Genomic DNA, 22,937 nt, shown 5'->3' on the forward strand with positions numbered 1-22,937 from the left:
TACTCCTCCGTTTCTCAGCTGTCCACCTTTTTCCTCTTTTTCTCAGCTCCCCACCTCCTTCTCTTAGCTCTCGTTCCACCTCTCCACCCCCCCCCCTCTCTGCCCCAACTTCTCCATTATCACGCCCCCACTCTGCCCATCCCCACTCCAAGGCCAGCGCCCCGATCCGTGGACTCCCCAAGCTTATTACTGATTCTGGCCCAAAATCCTGCCAAGGGAACATAATGCCCACCCAACCCTCGGCATACATTATCAAGATTTTGCCCCGCTCTCTTTCCCAGGTGCCTCTCCAGCCTGAGGTATTCTTGGTCTCCCTTCCCTTCCCCTTCCTTTATCTCCCTCCCCCTCCCCTTCTGCTTTCCCCTTCCTCCTCCCTCTCCCTCTCCACCCTCCCCCTCCACCCCCCTCTACCCCTTCACCCTTCACCCCCCGCCGGATGGAAGTGGATGTTGCTGGTGGGAGAGGAAGGACGAGTCTTATGGGACGAGTGGTAGAACGCCGTGGGAGGATTTGTTGTTGTTGTTACTATTATTATTTAGTAGTAGTAGTAGCAGTAGTAATAGTAGTAGTAGTGGTTGCAGTAGTGGTAGCAGCAGCAGCAATACTTGTTTATTTTTTCTCTATCCTTTCTCTGTATTTGGGATGGTGAAGAAAGAATTTTCTTTTGTTAGCACGCCGCTAATCTTACAAAATCAATTTTCACACTGTATACTTTTTCTGCCCCGCCGCCACCAGTTCTCCAGCCCATCTCACCCATTCCTCTGATCACCACGCCCATTATTTTAACTCCCACCCCTCCTTTGACGGTTTAATGGCGCGATGCACGTCACGAGGTGGACGAAACCGCTCGTTTGTGCGTAGGAAGACAACAATTAGCAAATGGATGCAGGTTGTAAGCTTAGAAACTCACTCATTTGTCCCTGTGGAATATGGCGCATTTTTTTTTTTTTTTTTTTTAATGAACTGTGCAAGTGTGGCTGTTTTAAGAGAATAATGATGCTGATGAGGTAGGTAGTGCTGCAGGTGATGATGATGATGATGATCATCATCATCATCATCATCATGATAGCATAATACTGGGACGATCCTGAGTGAGAGAGTGGAATGGTTAACCGAAGGAATTGGAGAAATATGGGGTGTGTATCTCCATGTTATGGAAGGTTTTCATTTTAACTTAAAAGAAAGAAATTGCATGTTGGTGGTTGGTATTATGGAAGTGTTACATTGGTCTGGCTTCTGATGTTAGGGACACAGTTCAAGTATTTGGAGTTGTCTACATTTTTTGTAGGAGGACGATAATCTGCATCATCAAGGCCCTTGTGCTCCCTGTCTTACTTTGTGGCCGTGAGATATGGACACTAAACAGTGTCTTGGAACAGCGAATAGACTTATTTAGTAATAAGTACCATTGTAGGATCATGGAGTATCGCAGGAACGACCAAGTAAATAACTAGCGATTACTCCATGAGAGCAAGTTGAGGCCAGTTACCTACCTACTACGTGAACGTTGGCTTCAGCTAGGGTTTGACATTTTAGCCTAAAGTTAATCCTGATTATAGGATATCTGAAAGGGTGGAGGAGACCGAGAGGGAAAGGTCGCAGAACTCATTGCTTGAGCAGGTCTATAGTTCCTGTTGGGAGATATGTACAGGGTAAAGAGTCGTTGCCTGGAGGTTTGCATGTGGTAATCTTTGTAGGTGGAGTCGGAAGGTGAGTAAGGCTGTGCTACCTGCATCGTTCACCCCAAGTGAGGGAATGAGTAGTGTGGAATGATTTACCGGAGAGGGCACTGGGAATGTTAGGATTTGCATTGCCATAGAGTTTCGTTATTTGCATTATATTGTGTGTTTATGTATTCATATATATATATATATATATATATATATATATATATATATTTGTGTGTGTGTGTGTGTGTGTGTAATTTGGGAAATTATTTTGGATGAATAGGGAAACGGTAAATATGAGAAAGAACTAAAGAATAGGATTATTGTATTTCAGAAGCACCCTCCTCAGCTCTTGTATGATGACTGAAGTAGGTGGAGAGGACGGGTTAGTAGGATGAGGAGGGAGATAAAGGAGAAGTGTCATCCGCTGAAGGAGGTCGCCGAGAAATATTTAATAACTTTTTTTTGGGGGGGCGGTGGGGGGGGGAAGTTCATGGGAGATAAATAGCCGGATGGGAAGTAGACGTCAGAGGACGAGTTGTTCGGAAAATGGGAGGGACGAGCTGGCATAGGACGGACGCTAGGAAAGTAGTAGGTTTGAAAGTGGCGGAAGAACTTGTCTTTTGGACACTTTATTTAACAGGTAGATGGAAATACAAAAGTAGGGGAGTTGGGCAGGATAGGGGACGAGTTGACTTAAGGCCACTACGAGGATGGGGCAAGTGGTAAGTTTGTAATAATGATAAATAAACTGACATGTGGGGCATTTTGCTGTACTTCTAGGTAAGTGAAAAAGTTTAATCAGGTGTTTTAGCTATTTAAAAAAAAAAAAAAAAAAAAGATAGGGTCGACATGATTAGAAATGGAGGGACAAGTTGGCCTATGAAGTGTATGGAAATCTTTAAAGTGTTAAGTTGAGGAGATGAAGGAACGACTTTAATTTTTTTTTTCTAGTGTTTAGATTGATAGGTGGCAGCACTATGTTAGATATGTTTGGCGAAAGAAAAAGATAGGAATTTGAGAGTTTACTTAGAATATGTAGAAAATAAAACTAAAGACAGGTCAGCGATGGGGATGTATGTGTGAGTGCGTGATTAAGCCCTTACATTACTAAGTGTTTTCAGTTCTTAATAAAATCGCCATGGCAAGAGAAGTATGTACCCAAGAAATCACCATCGTGAAGTGATTACTAAGGATTGCTGTTTATGCTCCTGGAATCTGAGAGGTCCTTCTTCACGGGGGAAAAAAAAAATCCCATGTTAATCAGGATAAAATACTAAAAGGGTTAGAAGCAGGTGACGAAAGAGAAGAAAAGGCGCACCAACTTGGAATATCTGATACCCCTTGGAGACGGAGGGAGGTGAAAGGAAACTAATGGAAACGAGTAATAGAATATGCTGGAAAGAACGAGTGACAGGAGGTGGAGACGAGGTGAAAGGAAAGAAATGACGAACGAGTTGCCTTTTTCGAACAGTTGACGTTTTCTGTTTCATTCTTTTTACCTCTAGACGATTTTATTCAGTTTAGAGGAAATTTGTTTAAACTTGGCGGTTAGATATGTCTTTCGTTGATCCATACACCACAAAAAAAAATATTTCTCCAAATATGAATAAAATCGTCTGTAAGTACGGTACTAAGAATGAACCAGCAGAGTACATCATCATATCCGATAGGTTAAAGTGCGGGTCGGGACGAGTAGGTGGGGACGAGTGTGAAGGGAGGAGAGTGGAGAGTTAAGTACTGAACATGGATTAAAATGTGGATGAGCTTAGAGGTGTGGAAATATCAAGTGTGTGTGTGTGTGTGTGTGTGTGTGTGTGTGTGTGTGTGTGTGTGTAAATTGTATGCATGTACGTGTTTGCATATGAATGAGTGTTGTGCGTATGTACTTATGTTTCCGTTCATATGTGCGTGTGCCTTGCATGTGCGTATGTGTGCGTGTGGCAGGTTTAGGAGTAAAGAGGATTACAGGTCGGGCTGGGAGGAGGGGCGCCACACTAATGTACTGAGGGAGCTCTAGCTTGCCTCACCCTGCCGTGCCTCACCCTGCCGTGCCTCACCCTACCGTGCCTCACACTGCCATGCCTCACCTTGCCTTGCATCACTCTGCAATGTCTTCCTCACCCTGCCTGCTGCCCTCCTCACCCTGTTTGTCCGCCTCACCCTGTTTGCCTTATCACTCTGTCTTCCCGCCTCACATAGCCTGCCTGCCCACCCTGCACTACCTCACTTGGTCTTTCGAGTATTCGGCCTGTCTCACCCACCCTGCTTCATTCACCCTGTCTCAGCCTTACTCAATCCAAGTCTTTCCTCTCTTTGCTGCGCCTTTCTTTATAATGCCTGCATTACTCATATCTCATCACGTCCTCATCCGGACTCTCTATATCACCTTGCCTCACCCTGCATCACTCAACCTAGATGTTATCCCCTTTCCTCTCCATGCTTCCCCACCTTAACATCCTGACTGAGTCTGCCTCACTCAAATGTCACCGTGCCTTCAGTTGTCAGTTTCATCCATTCTTCTTTCATTACCCTTGCTCCATCATTGCACCTACATAACCTTATCATTACCCTTTTTTGCCTTACTCTATCTCCCTCATCCCCTCACCCTGCCTGTCTCACCTTTTCCATATCCCACTCTTCTTGCCTATCCCAAATCCATCTTGTGTCGGTCAGATTTCACCCAGTTAAGACCACAACCTTCTCTTACCCTGCCTATCTTCCTGACCCTTCATGACCTTGCCTCACCCACCTTGCCTCACCATCCTTGCTCCATCCCTCTTGCCTTACCAGCCTTGCTTCATCCCTCTTGCCTTAACCTCCTTGCCTGAGCCTGCCTTCCCAACACGCCTTCCCAAGCTTCGGTACCATACCTATACTTTTCACAACTACCTCATAGACCTTGCCTTACCCCTACCAATTTTGTCTACCTCTCAAACCATGTCAACCTTGTCTTAGCCCTGCCACTGCCTCTGCCTGTCCAACAGTCCCTGCCTTCACCCTACCACATCTGCCTAACTCATAAATTTTGACCAACTACCATAATATGCAACCCAACTCAGAAACCTGGCCTATCTAATCCTTCCACACAAGACTCTTCCTTTCACAAGCCTGCCTCACTTTCCCCATTACACCTGTCTCACCCCGCCCACCACATCTGCCGCATTTCGCCCACCACACATGCCTTACTTCACCCACCACACATGCCTTACTTCACCCACCACACATGCCTCACCCCGCCCACCACACATGCCTCACCCCGCCCACCACACGTGCCTCACTCCTCCCACCACACATGCCTCATTGTGCACACTACACCTGTCTCATCCCGCCCACCACACCTGCCTCGCACTGCTCACCACACCTGTCTTACTCCTTCCACCGCACATACCTTGCTTCTCCCCCAGCTATTGCCGCACTTCTCCCACACTTGCCTCATTTCTCGCACCACACTTGCCTAACTCCTCTCACAACACCTTCCTCCTCCCGCTACACTTGCTTCATTTCTCCCACCACAGTTGCTTCACTCCTTCCACCACATTTGCTTCACTCCTTCCACCACACTTGCCTCACTCTTTCCATCACACTTGCCTCACCCTTCCCACCACACATGCCTCACTCCTTCCACCACACATGCCTCACTCCTCCCACCACACTTGCTTCACTCCTCCCACCGCACTTGCTTCACTCCTCGCACCACACATGCCTCATTTCTCGCCCCACACGTGCCTCACCTCCTCCACACCTGCCTGCCTCAACTTGCCGCTGCCACATCCTTATTTTTCTCCCTCCGGGGCCTCTCCATTTTTAAGCAGATTTCTTTGCCTGTCCCAGTCTGCTTCACTCCTGCTGTCTGCCTCAACCATCCCGTGCCTCACCCTGCCTACCTTATTTATCCTGCTTCTGCCTGCTTGCCTACCTACCTACTTGCGTTACCCATCCCTTGCCCAGCCCTTCCCTTATATAGATAGATAGATAGATATATTAAAGTCCAGTAGGCTATATATAACCCACCACTCGCTTAACCTAGCCATTATATAACCCACCTCTGGTCCAATATAACCCACCTGGCTTAAGACCCTGAGGTGGCGTGCAATGGCGTCACCGTGTTTATTATGGAGCAAGATGGCCGAGGGAATGGGAAGCCGGATTGAGCCATTAATGGTAGTGATTGTGGGCGTACCGGCAGGGCTCTCAGGGTAATGGTAGTGTGTGTGTGTGTGTGTGTGTGTGTGTGTGTGTGTGTGTGTGTGTGTGTGTGTGTGTGTGTGTGTGTGTGTGTGCAGGTGGGGGGATGAGAAACCAAATGGACAGTTGCAACCAAATTCCCTGTCGAACCTTTTGCTTTCGGCTAGTCTCCATCCCCCTCCCTTCCCCAGTTTTATCGTTCTCCTTCCTATCTTCTCCCTTCCTAATGTCTCATCTTTGTTTTCTGCCTCTCCTTACGTTTTTGGCTTTAGACATTCATATCTTATCTATATCTTATTTTCTTTTCGCTAGGAAGGTTATAAAGATGGTATGAAGAGAAGAGCAGAAGCCTAATTTAGGAGAGAGAACAAAGAGGGGAAGATAGCGAAGAAGATGGTGGGAGGATAAAAGTGTATAAGGGAGGTTAGCTTGGAGTGCTGCTGAGAGAGAGAGAGAGAGAGAGAGAGAGAGAGAGAGAGAGGTGGGTAGAAGGGACACGTACTCTTACCGACATTTAATATTTCATTACAGTTGTCATTTTGTCCGCTCATTCCCATCACGTGTATTTGCTGAATCGTCAAAGCCTCTTAAGTGGACGATGGAAAACTGTGACGCCATTGGAATTATTGGTCAAAATGGTGTGTGTGTGTGTGTGTGTGTGTGTGTGTGTGTGCCCGCGTGCGTGTGTGTGTGTGTGTGTGTGTGTGTGTGTGTGTGTGTGTGTGTGTGTGTGTGTGTGTGTGTGTGTGTGTGTGTGTGTGTGTGTGTGTGTGTGTGTGCGTGCGCGCGCGCGTGTGTGTGCGTGCGCTCGCGCAGATAATTGATGTAGGCGTTAGTCAATAATTTGCATTATGTACCATATACACATGTTCCTACATTTATACATTTATGCATTGATACTCATATTCATAGGCTACATGCATACACAGTCATGCATATATTTACACTTACTGTAGGTACACACACACACACACACACACACACACACACACACACAGGAATTATATCTAGCTTTTGAATCCTTTTAGTTGCATACCAGCTGTTTAAAGGAGAAAGTCACTGTTTTAAACGCAACAGTCCAACATGAACATAAGCTTAGTATTACGTCGAGAATATCAGTGAAATGTAGTGCATCGGCCTTCCCTTAGGTACTTCAGTATGAGGCTTTTATTTATGCTACTTCCTGTTTTTTTTTTTTTTATGCAGGGGAAAAAGAACCAAAGTCTAGAAGCCCGAGAGATCCTTCCCCCCCCAAAAAAAAGGCCAAATTCAAGATATTATACTACTTCCTGGCGACTCTCGAGCTTTGTTAGAAACGCCATTCATTAACCCATTCACCTTGAGCTGTCCTAAAATGAAAAAAAGGTGCAATAATGGAATAAAAAAGCGTCATCGTACTAAAGGGGTGACGTCTTTAATAGCCGGAGATTTCCCTCAATTTCGAAAAATCATGTAACTTAAACATGAATCGTGCGTCCATTGCAGCGAAGAGAATATGAATAAGCTTCTAGGATTTCTCTCAGATTAAAAAAAAATGGTGATTCTTAGTCTGTTGTGTTGATGATAATTGTTTTGTAGTAGTGAGTGATGGTGAGGGTGTTGGATGTGTGGTGAGGATAATGGATAATTAGAGTACTGATGGTGATGAGTGTCTGGTGAGGAGGATAATGGGTGGAGAAGCTGGATGTGTGGTGAGGATAATGGGTAATTGGCGTGATGTGTGATAAGGAGGATAATTGATGTGTGGTGAGGATAGTGGATAATTGGAGTGATGATGATGAAGGATGTGTGGTGAGTAGGATAATAGGTGAGGATAATGCACGTGTGGCGAGAATAATGGATAATAACTGAAGTAATGATGGTGATGGGTGTATGGTGAGGAGGAGAGGATATTGAGTACGGGTAATGGATGTGCGGTGAGGATAGTGGATAACTGGCGCCTGGTGATTTGTTTGTGGTGAGGAGGATAATGAGTGAGGATAGGCTAATGGATGTGTGGTGATGATAATGGCTAAACGGCATGTGATGATAGTTATGGGTGTGTTTCGAGAACGGTATTGAGTGGGGATAATGGATGTCTGGTAGCGAGAGTATTGGGTAAGGATGAAGGATATTTAGGGAAGAGGACAGTGGATAATGGGTATTTGGTATTGAGTATAATGGAAGCTGTTTAAAATAATGTGTAGTGAGGATAATGAATGATTGGTGATGAATCTAATGGGTGTGTGGTGAGGTGGGTGATGGGTAAGGATTTAGTTGATTTCTTTAACTAGATAATGACTAATAGGTAGGGATTATGGATGTTTGGTGATGATGATATCGGGTGTGTGGTGAGCTAAATGGATAATGCTTGTGGGTGTGTGGTGAGCTAGGTAATGGGGCAGAATTATGGTTTAGGGTAATGGGTTGGGATTATGGGTGAGGGTAATGGGTGTCCGCAACAGGTGTGGTGGCGGCGTCTCCATTAAGTGGTGGTAACATTAAGCTAAGCGAGCCTGTCTTGCATAATGGAGGTCAGGCACGGAGACTAGGCAGAGGCAGGACGCTACACGTTGGAAAGGGAGGTTGGGGTAAGGCAGGGAGGGAGGAAGGGGGTAAGGTAGGGAGAGAGGAAGGGGTTAAGGCAGGGAGGGAGGTAGGGGTTAAGGCAGGGAGGGAGGTGGGGGGTAAGGCAGGGAGGGAGGTAGGAGTTAAGGCAGGGAGGGAAGTAAGGGATGAGGAAAGAAACCAGAGCGGTAAGGCAATGACGGCTGAGGCAGAACAGTACAAGAAGTTTTTGGGACAGTAGGTAGGTAGGTAGGTAGAGAGGCAGTCAGGAGTCAGGTAGTGGTGATAGGAAGGCTGTGAGGAGGTATTGCAAATAGGTACGTAGGCAGGTGAGCGGATGTAGGGGAAGGAACGTTTGTAGGGAGGATGATTTAGGTCAGACACAGAGAGGCAGGAAGAGGCAAGACGCTACAGGGATGAATTTGGGAAGACAGGCTTGAAAGGCTTCTGGTAGGTAGGTAATGGTGAGGTAGGAACTGGGGTGGAAGGTAGGGATGAGGCAGGAATGTTTTGGGGGAAGGGAGGGACAGTGGAGCCAGGGTAAGGTTAGGTAGACATGGGAGGTAAAAGTGGGTGCGGTAGATACGGGAAGGCAGAGATATGTAGGTAGACAGATACGAGGTAGATGTGAGACATGCATGGAAAAAGTTATAGTGAAGTTCGCAGTTATCGGAGGTAGAGGTAAGGACGGGGGAGACAGGAAATTTCAGTTAGGTAGGCAAGTAGATAGATACTAGAGGGAGCGGAAGATAGGCAGACAAAAGACTGAGTTAAGGAGACAGGCACGGAGTATGAAGAGATCGGTGAGGTAGGGATGGGGAGGCAGGACACGAGAGGAGGTAGATAGGTAGGTAGGTATTGTGGAGAGACGAGGACGACAAGAAAGACAAGAGGGAGGGAAGCAGAGAGCAGGACAGGCACAGGCAGCAGATATTGGCGAGGCAGGCAAGGAGGGAGGTATTGAAGAGGGAGGTATCGGGAAAGATAGGAATCCGAAGAGGAAGCAGATGGGAAAAGGGGACGAGAGAGGAGAGCAGAAAATGGAGACTATACAACTAGGAAGAAAGCTAGGTCAAACTAGGCTAGGCTGCGCTTGGCTAGCTTAATCCAGATTGAATTAAGTTGGATTCGCTTAGGTTAGGTGTACAGTTTTCGTGGACAGATTGATTCTAAAATCCAGGCATGACGGTGAAGCTTAAGAACATGGGAGTCATGCACAATTATAGCAGGCATGATTGAGGCTGGCCCGGAGGAGCAGTTTCACGATGGGTAGTTGGAGATAGATTGTGGAACAGGGAAGACAGATAGAAGAGGATTCAGGCACAGGGAAGGCAGGCTGGTGGGGATTCTGAGAAGGTAGGCACGAAACTCCAGAACATGGATATCATGCGTAGAGGAATGTTGGAACATGAAGGGCAGGCAAAGGGAAATCCAGGCAATTGGGAAGGGTTGCAAAATGTGATCATCAGGAAGAGGAAAGGCAAACTGATAGGGATTCAGGCGATGGCAAGGTAAACGGAGTGGATAGAGGCACGCTGTAAAGAGAGAGAGTGAGAAATGAGGCAAAGAAAAGGCAGAGAAGTGATTCAGGCACGGAAATGGCAAACAGTGAGTGATTCAGGCATAAGGATTCAGGCAAAGGGGGGAATGAAATACAGGAAGGTCAAATGTACAGAATTCTGAGCCTTGCATACAGTATGATGTAAGGGCGATTGTGGCGTGTGGGTGGGTGTGGCTGGCGTGCGTCATATGGTAATGTCAGGGATAAGTGGCACTCTCATTTCCATCAGCGGTATTAGTGTCAAGCTGTGGTAATGAATCCGCTCTGCTACTGCCGCCTTCCATGTTGCCACTTCTGTTCCCCTGTCCCCCCTCTCTGACATTCCCCTTTCTGACTCCACCCTCTTTCTTCCTTACTCTTCTTCTCTATCTTAGCTCCCTCTCTCTCTCTGCCACCTTCCTGTTCCCGCAGCTTCTCCCCCGTGTCTCACATTTACCCCTTTCTTTTTCTCCCCTTTTCCTTACCTACTTTTCCACTGTGTCACGGACCTCTTCGTTTGTTCCTAGTCTGCCTTTCCCTTTCCGCAGTCTTGTTTCTCATCTCGACCTACCTGCCTTTTCGCCTTTTCCATCTGTTTTACTTGTCCACCCCCTCCCCTTCTCCTGCCTTCCCACCTCTCTCCTCTCTCACATTTTCGCCTTTCTTCCTTAGCTTGTTTAACCTCTTGTTAGTTCTACCCTTTCCCGTTTCTCACCTGCCTCTCTCTCTCTCTGCCTCACCTTCCTTTCTCTCGGCCTATATTTTCTTCTCTTCCTCTCTCTCCTGCACCTTCCTCTTTCCTCTGATTCTGCTGCCTGCCATGTTGGTCATCCTGTTCCCTGTCACTTGTTTGTCTCTACACTCTCCCTTCTCCTCTCTCCTCTCTCTTTTTCCACCTCTTTGCATTCTCTTTTGTAATTTTTTTTTTGTTACTTCTTTCATCTCCTCCTTACCTTCCTCTTCTCTCTCCATATCACATTTTCATCCCTCTGCCGCTTCTCTTCTCTGTCGTACGTGCCTTTCTCTGCATCACATTCTCCTCTCTTTCTCATGTGCCTCTCCCTCTGCCTCACCTGCCTCTTCCCTCTACCCCAGCTGCCTCTTTCTTCTACCTCACCTGTCTCCCCCCCTCCTTGCCACCTCTACGATCCCCGTCTGCCTCGCCTAAACATATCCTGTCTACCTCTCCTATGTCTCCCCAGGCCTCTCCTACTTCTCCCCTCTGCCTACCCTACATATCCCCCACCCTGCCTTCCTGTGCTATACCTCATCGGTGCAGAGGTCTCGGGCTGTCACGGGCGGGATCCCATATATTGTTCCTTCACCGTCTCTACTTTTCACTGTCCCAGTCTTCCCCCTTATTGTTTTGGTTGGAAATGTAAGCCTAATGTGTGCTCGGGGATCAGCCAGACAGAGAGAGGCATGCCAGAAATTATATATTTAGTAAGCCTTCTTTAAATGGTGCCTTTCCAATGTCCACATTAAATTACAATAAGACTCTCCACATAAAATCCATTTCTACCCATAAAACTGATGTACTAGTTTCTGTCAATTAACAGTACCTGTTTGAAAAAGTTTGCGATATTTAAAAACAGACAAAAATAACGAGAACTTAAAAGTATTCTTACTGATGGTGATAAAAGGAAACATCCACTTTATCCCTTAGAGAAGTAAAATATAGGCCATATAGCAACTGGTGTCGTCTGCCCAAGAATGAATGGGCCCATTTTTGACAACGTATAAATTTATGGGAATCGAAGGACAGATGTTGTGCAGTACTATCGTTGGCATGGGATACCGTATCACTTATTCCTTAGCTGTTTATTTATTATTTGTTTACCATCATTCCGAATCGAGGCATAGGCTTAGTCCGTTTATTACAGCCCGGCAGTACTAATACGTGCCACACATCTTCACATCTTCCGCCCGTTTTGAGCATATGTTAGGGCTGTATTATTCAGGAGTGGTGTAAGAGTACAAGCGGGGATGTTTGTAGGGCATTTTATGGCGTCTTGTCAAGGGTCAGCAAAGTTTTTTGTTGTATAACCGTCAAATTGGTTCCTTCCCCAGCCTAAAATCTACAGTAGACCCCCCCCCCCTGTGTACTGGATGCAAATTAATCCACTTGCTTGTTGTCCTCTCGGTAGCAGTATTTCGATCCTGTTACTGATGTACAAGTCAGAACTCAGTTATTTTGCATTGCACTACCGATTATTTATTAGCTAGCAATCTTCAGTCTATAATAAATCATACATCTGGCGGCAGCCGTAGAGAATCTAGCCGAACTCTTGCTATTTCCGTGCACCACCGACACTTTGTGTCTTACAAGATTCGTACTCTATAAGCCACTTTGTTAACTGGATGATGACCAACAAGATTTATAGTGGATCCTCATAGGAAAGTGTGCGGTGTACAGCTCAGCCTACCCTGTTCCTGCCGCCACGCTATAATATCACCCATTTCCTACAACCTCTCCGTCCACTCAGCCTCCCTGCCATCTCTATTTTTCCTTTTATAACGATGCATTCTCTTTATGCCCTTAGACATTCAGCCTACTTTATTCCTATTGTCACCCTGTCACCTTTCAGTCCCCTTTGCCACCCTGCCACCTCCTTTTCCCTCTTCCACTCTGCCACCCCTCTGTCCCCTCTGCCACCCCTCTGTCCCCTCTGTCCCCTCTGCCACCCTGCCACCATTCTACCCTCTTAGCCACCCTGCCGCCGGTCTTTCCCCTCTGCCATCCAACTATATCTGTTCTATTTGCCACCTTGCCATCTCTCTGTCCCCTTTGTCACCCTACCAACGCTATGTCCCCTCTGCCACTCAGTTGTCCCTCTCTCCCGTTTGTCGCTCCACCACCACTTTGTCCCCTTTACCACCATGCCACTTCCCTCTCCTCTCTGCCACCTTGCCATCTTACTACCCCCTCTGCCGACGCATCACCTTCTGTGCCTTTCCATGTCACCCTGTCATTCAGCCACTTCTATCCCATCTGCTACCTGCCACCTCTTTATCTCCTCTGCTACCCCCTACCTCTCACCCCCCCCCCCTCCATTTTGCCATACTTTCATCTTCTTTGTCCTCTGCCTATCCCCTCCCTTATCCTGCCACCCAGCTACCTCTCCCTTCCACCTCGTCTTGCCACCGCGCCATCTTTCAGTCTCTTCCACCCTTGCCATCAAACTACCATTCACCTTCTCTGCCACCCTCTGCCACCTTACCCTGTCACCCAGCCAGCCGCTCTGCCACCACCCTTGATGCATGTGCCACTGTAGTAATCTTGCAAGCAGAGATCTGACAAGGCCCACCACTCCCCGTCCCCTTCAACTATATCATGTGACGCGCTCTTCCCTTTATCCTCTCTCTCTCTCTCTCTCTCTCTCTCTCTCTCTCTCTCTCTCTCTCTCTCTCCATCTGTTTTCATTTTCTTTTTCCTCCCTTCCTCCTTCATTTCTTTCCTCATGCGACGCGTTCTACCAGTTTATCTTCTCTCCCTCCCTCTCCATTTCCTTCCTTTCTTTCCCTTTCCTTCTCTTCCATTCTCCCTGTCCTCCTCCTTCATTCCTCTTTCCTCTCCCTCATTCAGTCTTCCGTCTCCCTGAAGGATATCGTCTGACGTTCTCCATCCTTTATCCTCTCTTCTTCCTTCCTTCCTTCCTTCCTTCCTTCCTTTTCTCTGTCTCTTCCTTCCTTACTCCCTCATCCCTCTTGCTTAATTTTTGCATCCTTCCACTTCCATTTCACCTCTTTTTTTTTTTTTTTCTCCCTGCCGTCCTACTTATTCTTTCTCTCCTTCGTTTCTCCTTCCCTGAATTTCTTCGTTTTTCATTCATCCTCTCTTCTTTCCATTTTCTTCTAATTCATTTTCCTCAATTTTTAATCGCCTACTCCTATGACGTAATTGTTTGGGTCTTGCTCTATTCAGATGCTTTTATTCGGCTTCTGAGAGGACTTTGGAACTGGAATTGTGAAGATACAGCCTATAATATCCCATTCAGTATGAGAGGCCTTCACTAAATTGAATAGACTAGAAAAGACCACTGGATTCAAGGTTTAAGCTCATTATGCACTTCCTTTTCCTTTTCTTTCTTTTGTATTATGCCGACATTACCTTGCATTCATTTTTGTTTCTCTAATGCATTCTTCCATCGCCCGGGGAGCTCTTTCTTTCACTGCTACATGCTTTCTTTACCAAATTGCATTTCTTGCTTGGGGCGGATCTGTATCCGGATCCGGATCATTTTTAATGGCAGTGGCATTGGCGGAGGCATGCGCTGTTTGAGTACTTTCTAGTTTATCATAGTTTTCGTGTACTTCATTCGTAGATCCCGTTTTCCCGCATTTTTCCTCGCAATTTTTTAATGATTTTCCTGTGTTTAATAGCAGTCCATTTCTTCACATTTTGCTTTCTTACTTCACTTTTCCTTACTCATAGTTATTTCCTGTGTTTAATACCATTTTTTTCTGTTTTCCACGTTTTCTTTCTGATTTGTTTCTGTAAGTAGTGTTTCTTTTGTCATTTCTTCCGTCAGACTTTTTTTCTCATCAGTTTTTCTGCTTGTCATGTCCATTTTTTCCACATTGTTCAACATTTGAAAATGGTTTTCTTTTTCAAATTCAGTAAATTTTCTTTCTTTTATTTATTTTTTTACTCATTTCTTCTCACATAGTGATTTTCCTGAGTTATATTTCAATAATTTCTTCCCACTTTGCTTCAGCTTCGGTTTGCTCACAATTTTTTCTAAAGGTTATTTTTCTGTGTTTCACGCCAGTTATTTTTCCCCTCATATTTTTACTCACTAGACTGACACTCACTTTGGTTGTGCGTCATCATTCCTTCTTTCTTCTCATGACATCATAGCTTCATCGATATCGATCATTTGTACCTATTTTCTTTCACATTTTCTTCCTCACCGGTATTTTATTCAGTAATTTTCTCCGCCACCTCCTCCAAAATCTTTCTCTCCATACTCACTTGCATCTTGTTTGTCTCTCCTTCACAGGCTGTATTTAAATCTGTCATCTCAGCTTTGTTATACTTTTATCGCAACTTCTTTGGTGTCTTTCCGCCCTTTTTATTATATTCCTTAAACATTCCTTCTCCGAATCAAGGCTTTTCCGTGTCACTCTTCAAACATCTCTGCGCGACATTTATCTTATCTTTTTTTTTTTTTTTCTTTTTTTTTAGGCGGGGGAGGGTTACCAATGGCGACGGAATATGACGCATTCGTAAGACTTGCTCATCCTCTTGACCTCTCCAATACCGTGACATCCATTTTAGATTTATTCATTTTATTCAGCCAGCACATGATGATACTTGGCTCAGCGACGACCACTTGTATTGCGGAAGTAGATAATAACCCCATTAAATCCCTACTGCGCAGTTCCATCTTTTCAGTTTATTCTTTATTTTGCTTCTGCCAGACTATTTCCTGTTGTTAAGTCGCAATCTTTCTTAGTAAAGGGATAATAAAAAAATTGATTAATTGAAATTGTTGAGAATCTGGATATAGTATACTTTGGCATCGTTATACTTGTTACTTACTGTATTGCTCTTGTTTCCCTGCTGATCCGCTGACCTAGGTTTTTGTTTTATATCCTGTGCTGTGTAGCCTGCCCTTATTGGTTGCCTGACGTGCACCACCACCACCACTACTACTATCTCTCTCTCTCTCTCTCTCTCTCTCTCATTTGCATCCTGGTGATTATTAAAGTTCCGTCGACTTGCTTATCATGGAACTGGCTGGGAGAGTGCGTGTGTTCGTTCATTAAGCCCGAGTCCTTGCAATCTCTGGTAGCAGTTTACGTCGTCTTATATTTCCTCATGGGTATGTATTTAGGTGCGGTAGTGTCCTTAGTACCGTAACTTGAATATTGGTGCATGTCGAGGTGCAAAGGGCGGAAATCTTGAGAGGAATGGAGAGGACAGTAGTGGCCCCCTCATTACGGTGACACTTTTAAGTCTCGCTCCATGCGGTTAACAGTGGTTCCAATAGTGAGTCTTCGGAGCCAGAGAGTGTTAGTTGGGTGTAAGTGTAAAAGACCGATTACACTTACCTGTACTTGGAGCCAAAAATTAGCCTTATTAATATCAGGGAGTGTGATTACGGTGACAGTACGGTACTAGTGCAAATGCCGGACAAATCGCCTGATGGCACACACTACACTTATAGATAGATAGATACTTGGGTGGATTTATAAATAGATGGATAAATAGATGGAGAGATAAATAGATGGAGATAGACAGGTAGACGGATAGATAGATTGGTAGAGATATAAATTTATCATGGATGGATAAATAGATTGATTGACATATATAGATAGATTGATTAAAAATAAAATTATGGTAGATGGATAATGAATAATTAGATAAGTACAGGTATGAATAATTGAAGGAGTAATAATTTCAGGAGTATCAGAAAGCCTCCTCGGTATCCCTTACACTTCCCACCAAATATTATTTAGACTTCAGTTTCTGTGGCTTAGTGTGGTAGATAGGTGACTGAAATATTGACTGGCAAAATAGATAAATGGTTGGATGGACAAAGAAGTGGATACTCAGCAGATAGATTGATGTGCACAGTTAAATCCAGAGGTAGGTTGGTAGAAAAGTAGATTGGTGGATATAGATCAGTTGATATAGACACAAATATAGATGGGTGGGTGGATGGATAGATAGATGGATAGACAGATGGGTAGACAGATATAGAGCTAGAGTATAGGTATAGAGATTAACCTTAGACACTTACCTCTAATTTTTAACGTATGCTAAATTTACTAGACCTCTTCAGATATGCGGGACCCTATTTAGAACAGAATTACACTGCTAGAAATCTAAGCCAGACTCTATCTTGGTTATAGCCCGTAATGTGAAGAGCCACTGACCTGGGAAACACATTAAGAAATACAACACCGTGCTGTGTGTGTGTGTGTGTGTGTGTGTGTGTGTGTGTGTGTGTGTGTCTGTAGAGAGAGAGAGGGCAAGAGAGAGGGGGGAGGGAGAATGTGTGTGCGCGTATGTGTGTTTAACGATGAGTAATGTGCGGGCTACCATGGTGGGGTTGCCGCTCGTTAATCTCATGGCTCCTCGTTTAATACCTCTCCTCACCCGACACCAACTGGGGCTGGGAAGGAGAGAGAGAGAGAGAGAGAGAACATAAACTGAATTGGGTAAAAGAGAATTAGAGAAAAAGGCCATCATCCATTGTACTGTATGGTGCTGCAGACAGTAAGTTTAAGAACAAGTGGGACATAAATGCAGAAAAAGTGAGCTACAAAAGCAACGTGAGAGACAAATGAAGTTAGAGCAAATGGGATACAGATGTGAAATGAAAAATAGTTGAAGAGACACTTTGAAATGTATCATGAATAGTAGAAACATTTGGAGTTTTTATTTTTCTGGATCTTTTTATTTTTTTATTTTTTTTTAGATTTTACTCCGTCGCTCTGGCGGTATTGAACTGCATTGATACTCGCTTTTTTGTGCTATAAATATGGAAATTCAGTAACGTTAATATTGTAATTGGTGTTTAGTAATTAGCCTTTAATTCTCCTTCTTGCTTTTACAGGTAAGCATGGAGTTACAAAACAGTATCCTGACACCCTACCTGGGCAGAAAGTAAAGGTGTGTACAGATTAGACTACGGTGACACCTGCTATATCTGTTTAAGGTATTTGTCGATCAACTAAGGTATTAATCTCTCTCTCTCTCTCTCTCTCTCTCTCTCTCTCTCTCTCTCTCTCACACACACACACACACACAATATATATATATATATATATATATATATATATATATATATATATATATATATATAATAATCTCAGAAACATGTGGTATATAATATGAAGCATAAACTAGGAATAAGAGGACTACCGAGCTTTCGTCTATTTCAAGACTTGTCCAGAATAACCCTGAAGATGCCTTGAAAGAATATACGATGCGAAAATCGGTGTTTTTATTATTCCTATTGAGCTGTCTGCCTATCTGTCTATATATCAGTCCATCTATTTGTGTGTCTATCTATCTGTTTATGTCTGGAGAGAGAGAGAGAGAGAAATAAAATATGTAAAGTATTTTCTTTCATATCCATCACCTTCAGTATTCAGTTCCCTTTCCCAGTCTTCACTGCTCCATTATTCCTGAATATTCCCTTTCCTGCCACATCTTCTGTTTCTCGTCCCCTCTGATCCCACTACGCTTCCCTTCTCATCACAAACACACAGACTTTCCTCGTTACCTTTCAGTCATTTTTCCTCTTCCGTAAATAAATAATTTCGCATTCTCTCTCTCTGTCTGCGTATATTTCCCTCACTTAATATTACACGGAGCCTTTTGTTAGTCTTTGACTCTCCTCCATCCATCCTTTGTCTCCATGTAATACTCTTTTTCCATCCTTCCTCTTTCTCTTAATCATCTATTCGTTTTCCCACCCCTGACTCCCTCATTGCCTCCGTTTCACCATCGTTCATGCTCATTACGTTCGCCTACAAAGTAGGATAAGGCTATGTATTTATTCACAGGTGTCTGTTTGAAGCCTGTGTACAAAATTTATTCAGTAAGATCTTATCTGCATTCTGTGAAGGTGATCCGGATCCGGGTGCAGGAATAAATCATCAATTTTATTGGCGTCGGTGGAGATATGCCTTCTCTGAGGCTGTGTGAGGAGGGCCGATTTAGTTACCTCCATCAGGGACATTGGGCGGAGGTGGTATTGTAAATGATAAATTATCTTGTCGTTGGCGAAGGTATGAACTTTGTGAGTGCATTCCAGTTTTTTAATGCTGTCCTTTCCTCTGTTCCTTCCTCCCTTCCTTCCCCTTGCTCCCTCCCTCATTTGTCCATCCCTTCCATTCATCCATCCCTTCCATTCATCCATCTCCTTCCACTCTGTTGCTCATCTTTTCAACCCTTCTCTCAATGCTTTCCAGTATTCGTCTCTCTCCTTGTATATATCTTTCCAGTTATCGTGTTTTTTTTTTCCTTTTTTCCTGCCGGAAATTTTGCTGGAAGAGGATTGAGTGGCAGAGCCATTGTACTCGCCTCCTTTTATACAAACAGTTTATATCTCTAGCGCGACAAGTATACCCTAGCAGATGCTTTAGTTAGGCTATATACCAACTGAATTGTTATCTATACCTCCTTTGTACACATCTTCATCCCCTCGTCCCTCTTCCTTATCTGATCTGTCCTTCCTTTCCCTTCTTCTCACTGTGCTATTCACCCATTCTATCTTTCACCCATATCACTCTTCATATCTCCTTCCCTCACAAGCTGTCCCTCTGCCCTTCCCTCCAATCTCTACTCAACTTAGTATCTCCATCCATCTTGCCTCTCTGTTTTCTTTTCTCTCCTGTATGCCTGTTTCTTTCATCCTTAAACCGTCCTTCTTTCCTTTTTAATATCACCCTCATTACCTCTCTCCCCCCACTCTCCTCTCTTATTTCACCCTCTGCTCTTTTTATTTTTTTTTCTCTCTCACCCCTCCGTTTCCTTCGGTGTCCTGTTTAACTTTGTGTGTCCCATACTTACCTCTAGTGGCCCTGCATATCTTTTTCATCTATGACATCTTTCCTTGTGTCATTCTTTCCTTCTTCTTAGCATTGTTTCCTTCTCCCATTATGCCATCCCTCTCTTTCCATTTTACCTCCTATTCTATCACTCCTCTTTCTACGTTCCCTTATTCTTAACTGTTGGTGACTTACACTCTCTCACTTTTTCCCTCATCTCCCCTTTCAGTTCCTCCCCTCCTTTTCTGTATCCCATTCTCTCCTCTTACTTGACCCTCTCTCACTACTACCCTTTCCGTATCCTGCACTTTATCTCTCCTTTGTCGAACCTTTCCTTCGCTGTCTCCTTTCTTCTTTATTTTTCCATTTTTTCCAAGTCTGTTGCTCCCCATTCTTTTTCCTTCTCTCCCCTCCCTTACCTCACGATCTTTCTTCATTCAGTCTCCCTTGTCCCTTGCTTCCCAGTTCCTCTTCTTGTCTCCCTTTCTCTTCTGTCCTACCCCACACAGTCTCTCCTTCCTCTCAGTCTTTTCCTTTTTACCTCTCTCAGTTACCTCTCCGACTCTTGCGTCAGTTTCCTCTCTCTCTCTCTCCTGCTTCTTAACCCTACCCTTCTCTCCGCTCTCCTTCCATCTCTTCCTTCTCCTACCACCTGCTCAAATCCCTCTCCATAAAGGTAGGCTGTCGCTCCCTCTGCCTCCATTAGACTTAGCTCTGATCTTCTCAGGGCTGTGTCCCCCCCTCTTATCCTCTCCTGCGGGGGGATTGAGGCAGGTTTGTGTTAGACGGGTTTCTAGAGGGTGTGTGGAGTGGCAGGTGTGGAGAGTGGTAGGTGAGTGGCGGGTGTGTGGAGTAGTAAATGTGGAGAGTGGCAGGTGAGTGGCGGATATTGAGAGTGGGAGTTGAGGTTGGTATGTACAGGGAAGTAGTATGTCAGAACAGGTGTGCTGGAGGGTAAGCGTGATAGGGGGTAGGTGTGTTACAAGGTAAGTGTTAGGGGATTTGTTGTGTGTGTGTGTGTGTGTGTGTGTGTGTGTGTGTGTGTGTGTGTGTGTGTGTGTGTGTGTGTGTGTGTGTGTGTGTGTTAATGGTATGTAATGGGTAGGTGGGTAGAGACGTGTGCAGAGACACAGCTGTACATGTAGGTAGGTGTATCAAGGGTTGGTGTGTGGAGAAAGTCTGTAGGGAAGTACAGTACTTATGTTGGAAGATGGGTCTGTAAATAAGGATAAGGTGTTAATGGAGGTGTGTCCAGGGACAAGAGTGTACGCTGAAATGTGATTTTAAACGGCCATGTTATGTAGTTTTATTTTTGTCTTTGTAGTTTTATACTTTTCTGTGTGGTTTTATATTTCTCAGTTGCTGCTTTGATTCCTGGTGTCGCACACAGATATTCTATTCTATCATCACAAGATTTTTACTCTTGTTACTAGACACTGCTATTGTAGCTACAGCCATAGGATTGTTGTCAACCGATGAATGCTCCCAACAACCTGCATGATACTGTCCTTGCTTTGTATAAATTACCAAACAGTGATGAGAGAGAGAGAGAGAGAGAGAGAGAGAGAGAGAGAGAGAGAGAGAGAGAGAGAGAAAGCACTTTGTAACATGAACCCAACTTTTATTCTTGCAACATCCGGGGGATTATATTAAACAGGTGAAAGATATTTCCTCTTAAACCCCCTCCTAACCTGATGTAAATTATTGGAGGTAGCAAGAATATATTAAAGACATCACCGTATGGAAGGAATTTCGGCGCAAGTTGGCTGTGAAGTGATCTCCCATTCTGTAACCGAGGAGAACTGTGTAAGATCCTCATTCGATTTTAAATACCATAATCTCACAGGGATTGTGAAAATGTGTTACTGTTGTTTTTTCCTCGTTCCTCGTACTCATTGAAGCCAAATAAACTGTGTCCCTTTGACCTGCACGGTCATGCCCTCTCCTGACTGGGTGGAGAATGCCCGAAATATAAGCCCCTTTTAATAAAATTCCCGGGACATTAGACATTTAGTGGCCATAACAGAGAGGAAGCGCACTAGTTAGGACTACGAAGACACTTAAGGGAGACACTTTGCCTGGCCCCCAGTGTGGCGGGCGGGCAGTAAGCGCTCCCTGTATTACCTACATGATACTGTCCTTCGCAATTTGCCTGCCAGAGCTCACATCCACGAAACTGCTGAATGTAAATAAACCCCGCATTTTTCGGTTAACTTCCCTTGACTAGGTGCCAGTTTTTGCCCCCGTGTTTTTGTAGGCTTTCCTGATTTTTTTTTTTTCAGACCTTAGAATAAATTAGCACAATTAAAACGACAATAATTTATGTTGACTATGATTTTTTTTTTTGGGGGGGTGGCTGCTTTGGTTTTTGTACAAACCCTTGATTTAATAAGCGCCAGAAAAACGACGACAATTGATGCCGAATCTGTAGCAGTGCATACAGTTAATTGCGTATTTCTCTGACCTTAGTTCACTGTAACCTGTCGGAGATTTTCGTCTTTTTACACCTTGTATTGCGAAGGCCGGGGGCGAAATATGATAATTTTACCGCTCTGCATCCTTTTCATAACACATTGTCGTGACTGGCGCTGTATTCTCATGTTAATATCGTGTAACAGCTCAGCATTCAAGTTAGAGAGATGGTAATTCTGGACTGACGACAATTTATGAGAGTGAGGTGGACGGGGAGAGGCGGAGGGGGAGGCCAAGGATAAGGGATAGAGTGGAGAGAGACATGAGAGAGGGATGTGTGAGTTAGAGGGTGGGCAGCCAAATGATAGAAGACAGGGTGATATGGAGGTGATTTATTTGTGGGCACCCCTTACGGGATTCAGGCGTCAGGAAATTAAGTGGACATGTTATAAGTGACAGGAAATTTTAATCCTTTCTGCCCCAAGACGTAAGTTTCATTTTATTGTCTATACCGTCATACGTTTGCACTCAATTTTAAGATCTTTTGTAGTGAAGGGTTCAAGGAAAGATGTATCTGACCCTAGCTCGAAAAGTCGTTTCTAAAGTAATAATACAAAAAAAAGTGTAGGTACCAAGAATGAAATAACATCAGACTGAGGAGGCTGTTGTTTCCATGTTTGAGTACCCAGATTTTTATACCAGCAATCTAGTTACGAAGCATATTGTGCCTAAAAAAATGTTTAATAAATGCTCATCTGTAGTATTGCATAAAATTTTCGTTAATTTCCTTAGCTTGGCGGAAGGTAGGTGCGGAATTTGTATTTTTTGTTAACTATTATGCAAACGATCGAGTTGACAGGAAATGAAAAATAAGATAGAGATAGTAATACACGTAAATCTTTAAGAATTTTCGAAACTGTTTGTGTACTTGTAATCCTTCCCCTTTCAGCCCCTGAAAAAAAAAAAAAAAAAAGAAAAAAAAAAAGAAATCCGTGGGAGTTGTATCTCAAACAAATATAAAATCACGAACTTGATATATGCAAAATTGTAGAATTGTTGTAGAATTGTAGATA

The sequence above is a fragment of the Coenobita brevimanus genome, chromosome 18 (assembly GCF_032717465.1).
Source record: "Coenobita brevimanus isolate Jiangsu-jjx chromosome 18, ASM3271746v2, whole genome shotgun sequence".
Lineage (NCBI taxonomy): Eukaryota > Metazoa > Arthropoda > Malacostraca > Decapoda > Coenobitidae > Coenobita > Coenobita brevimanus.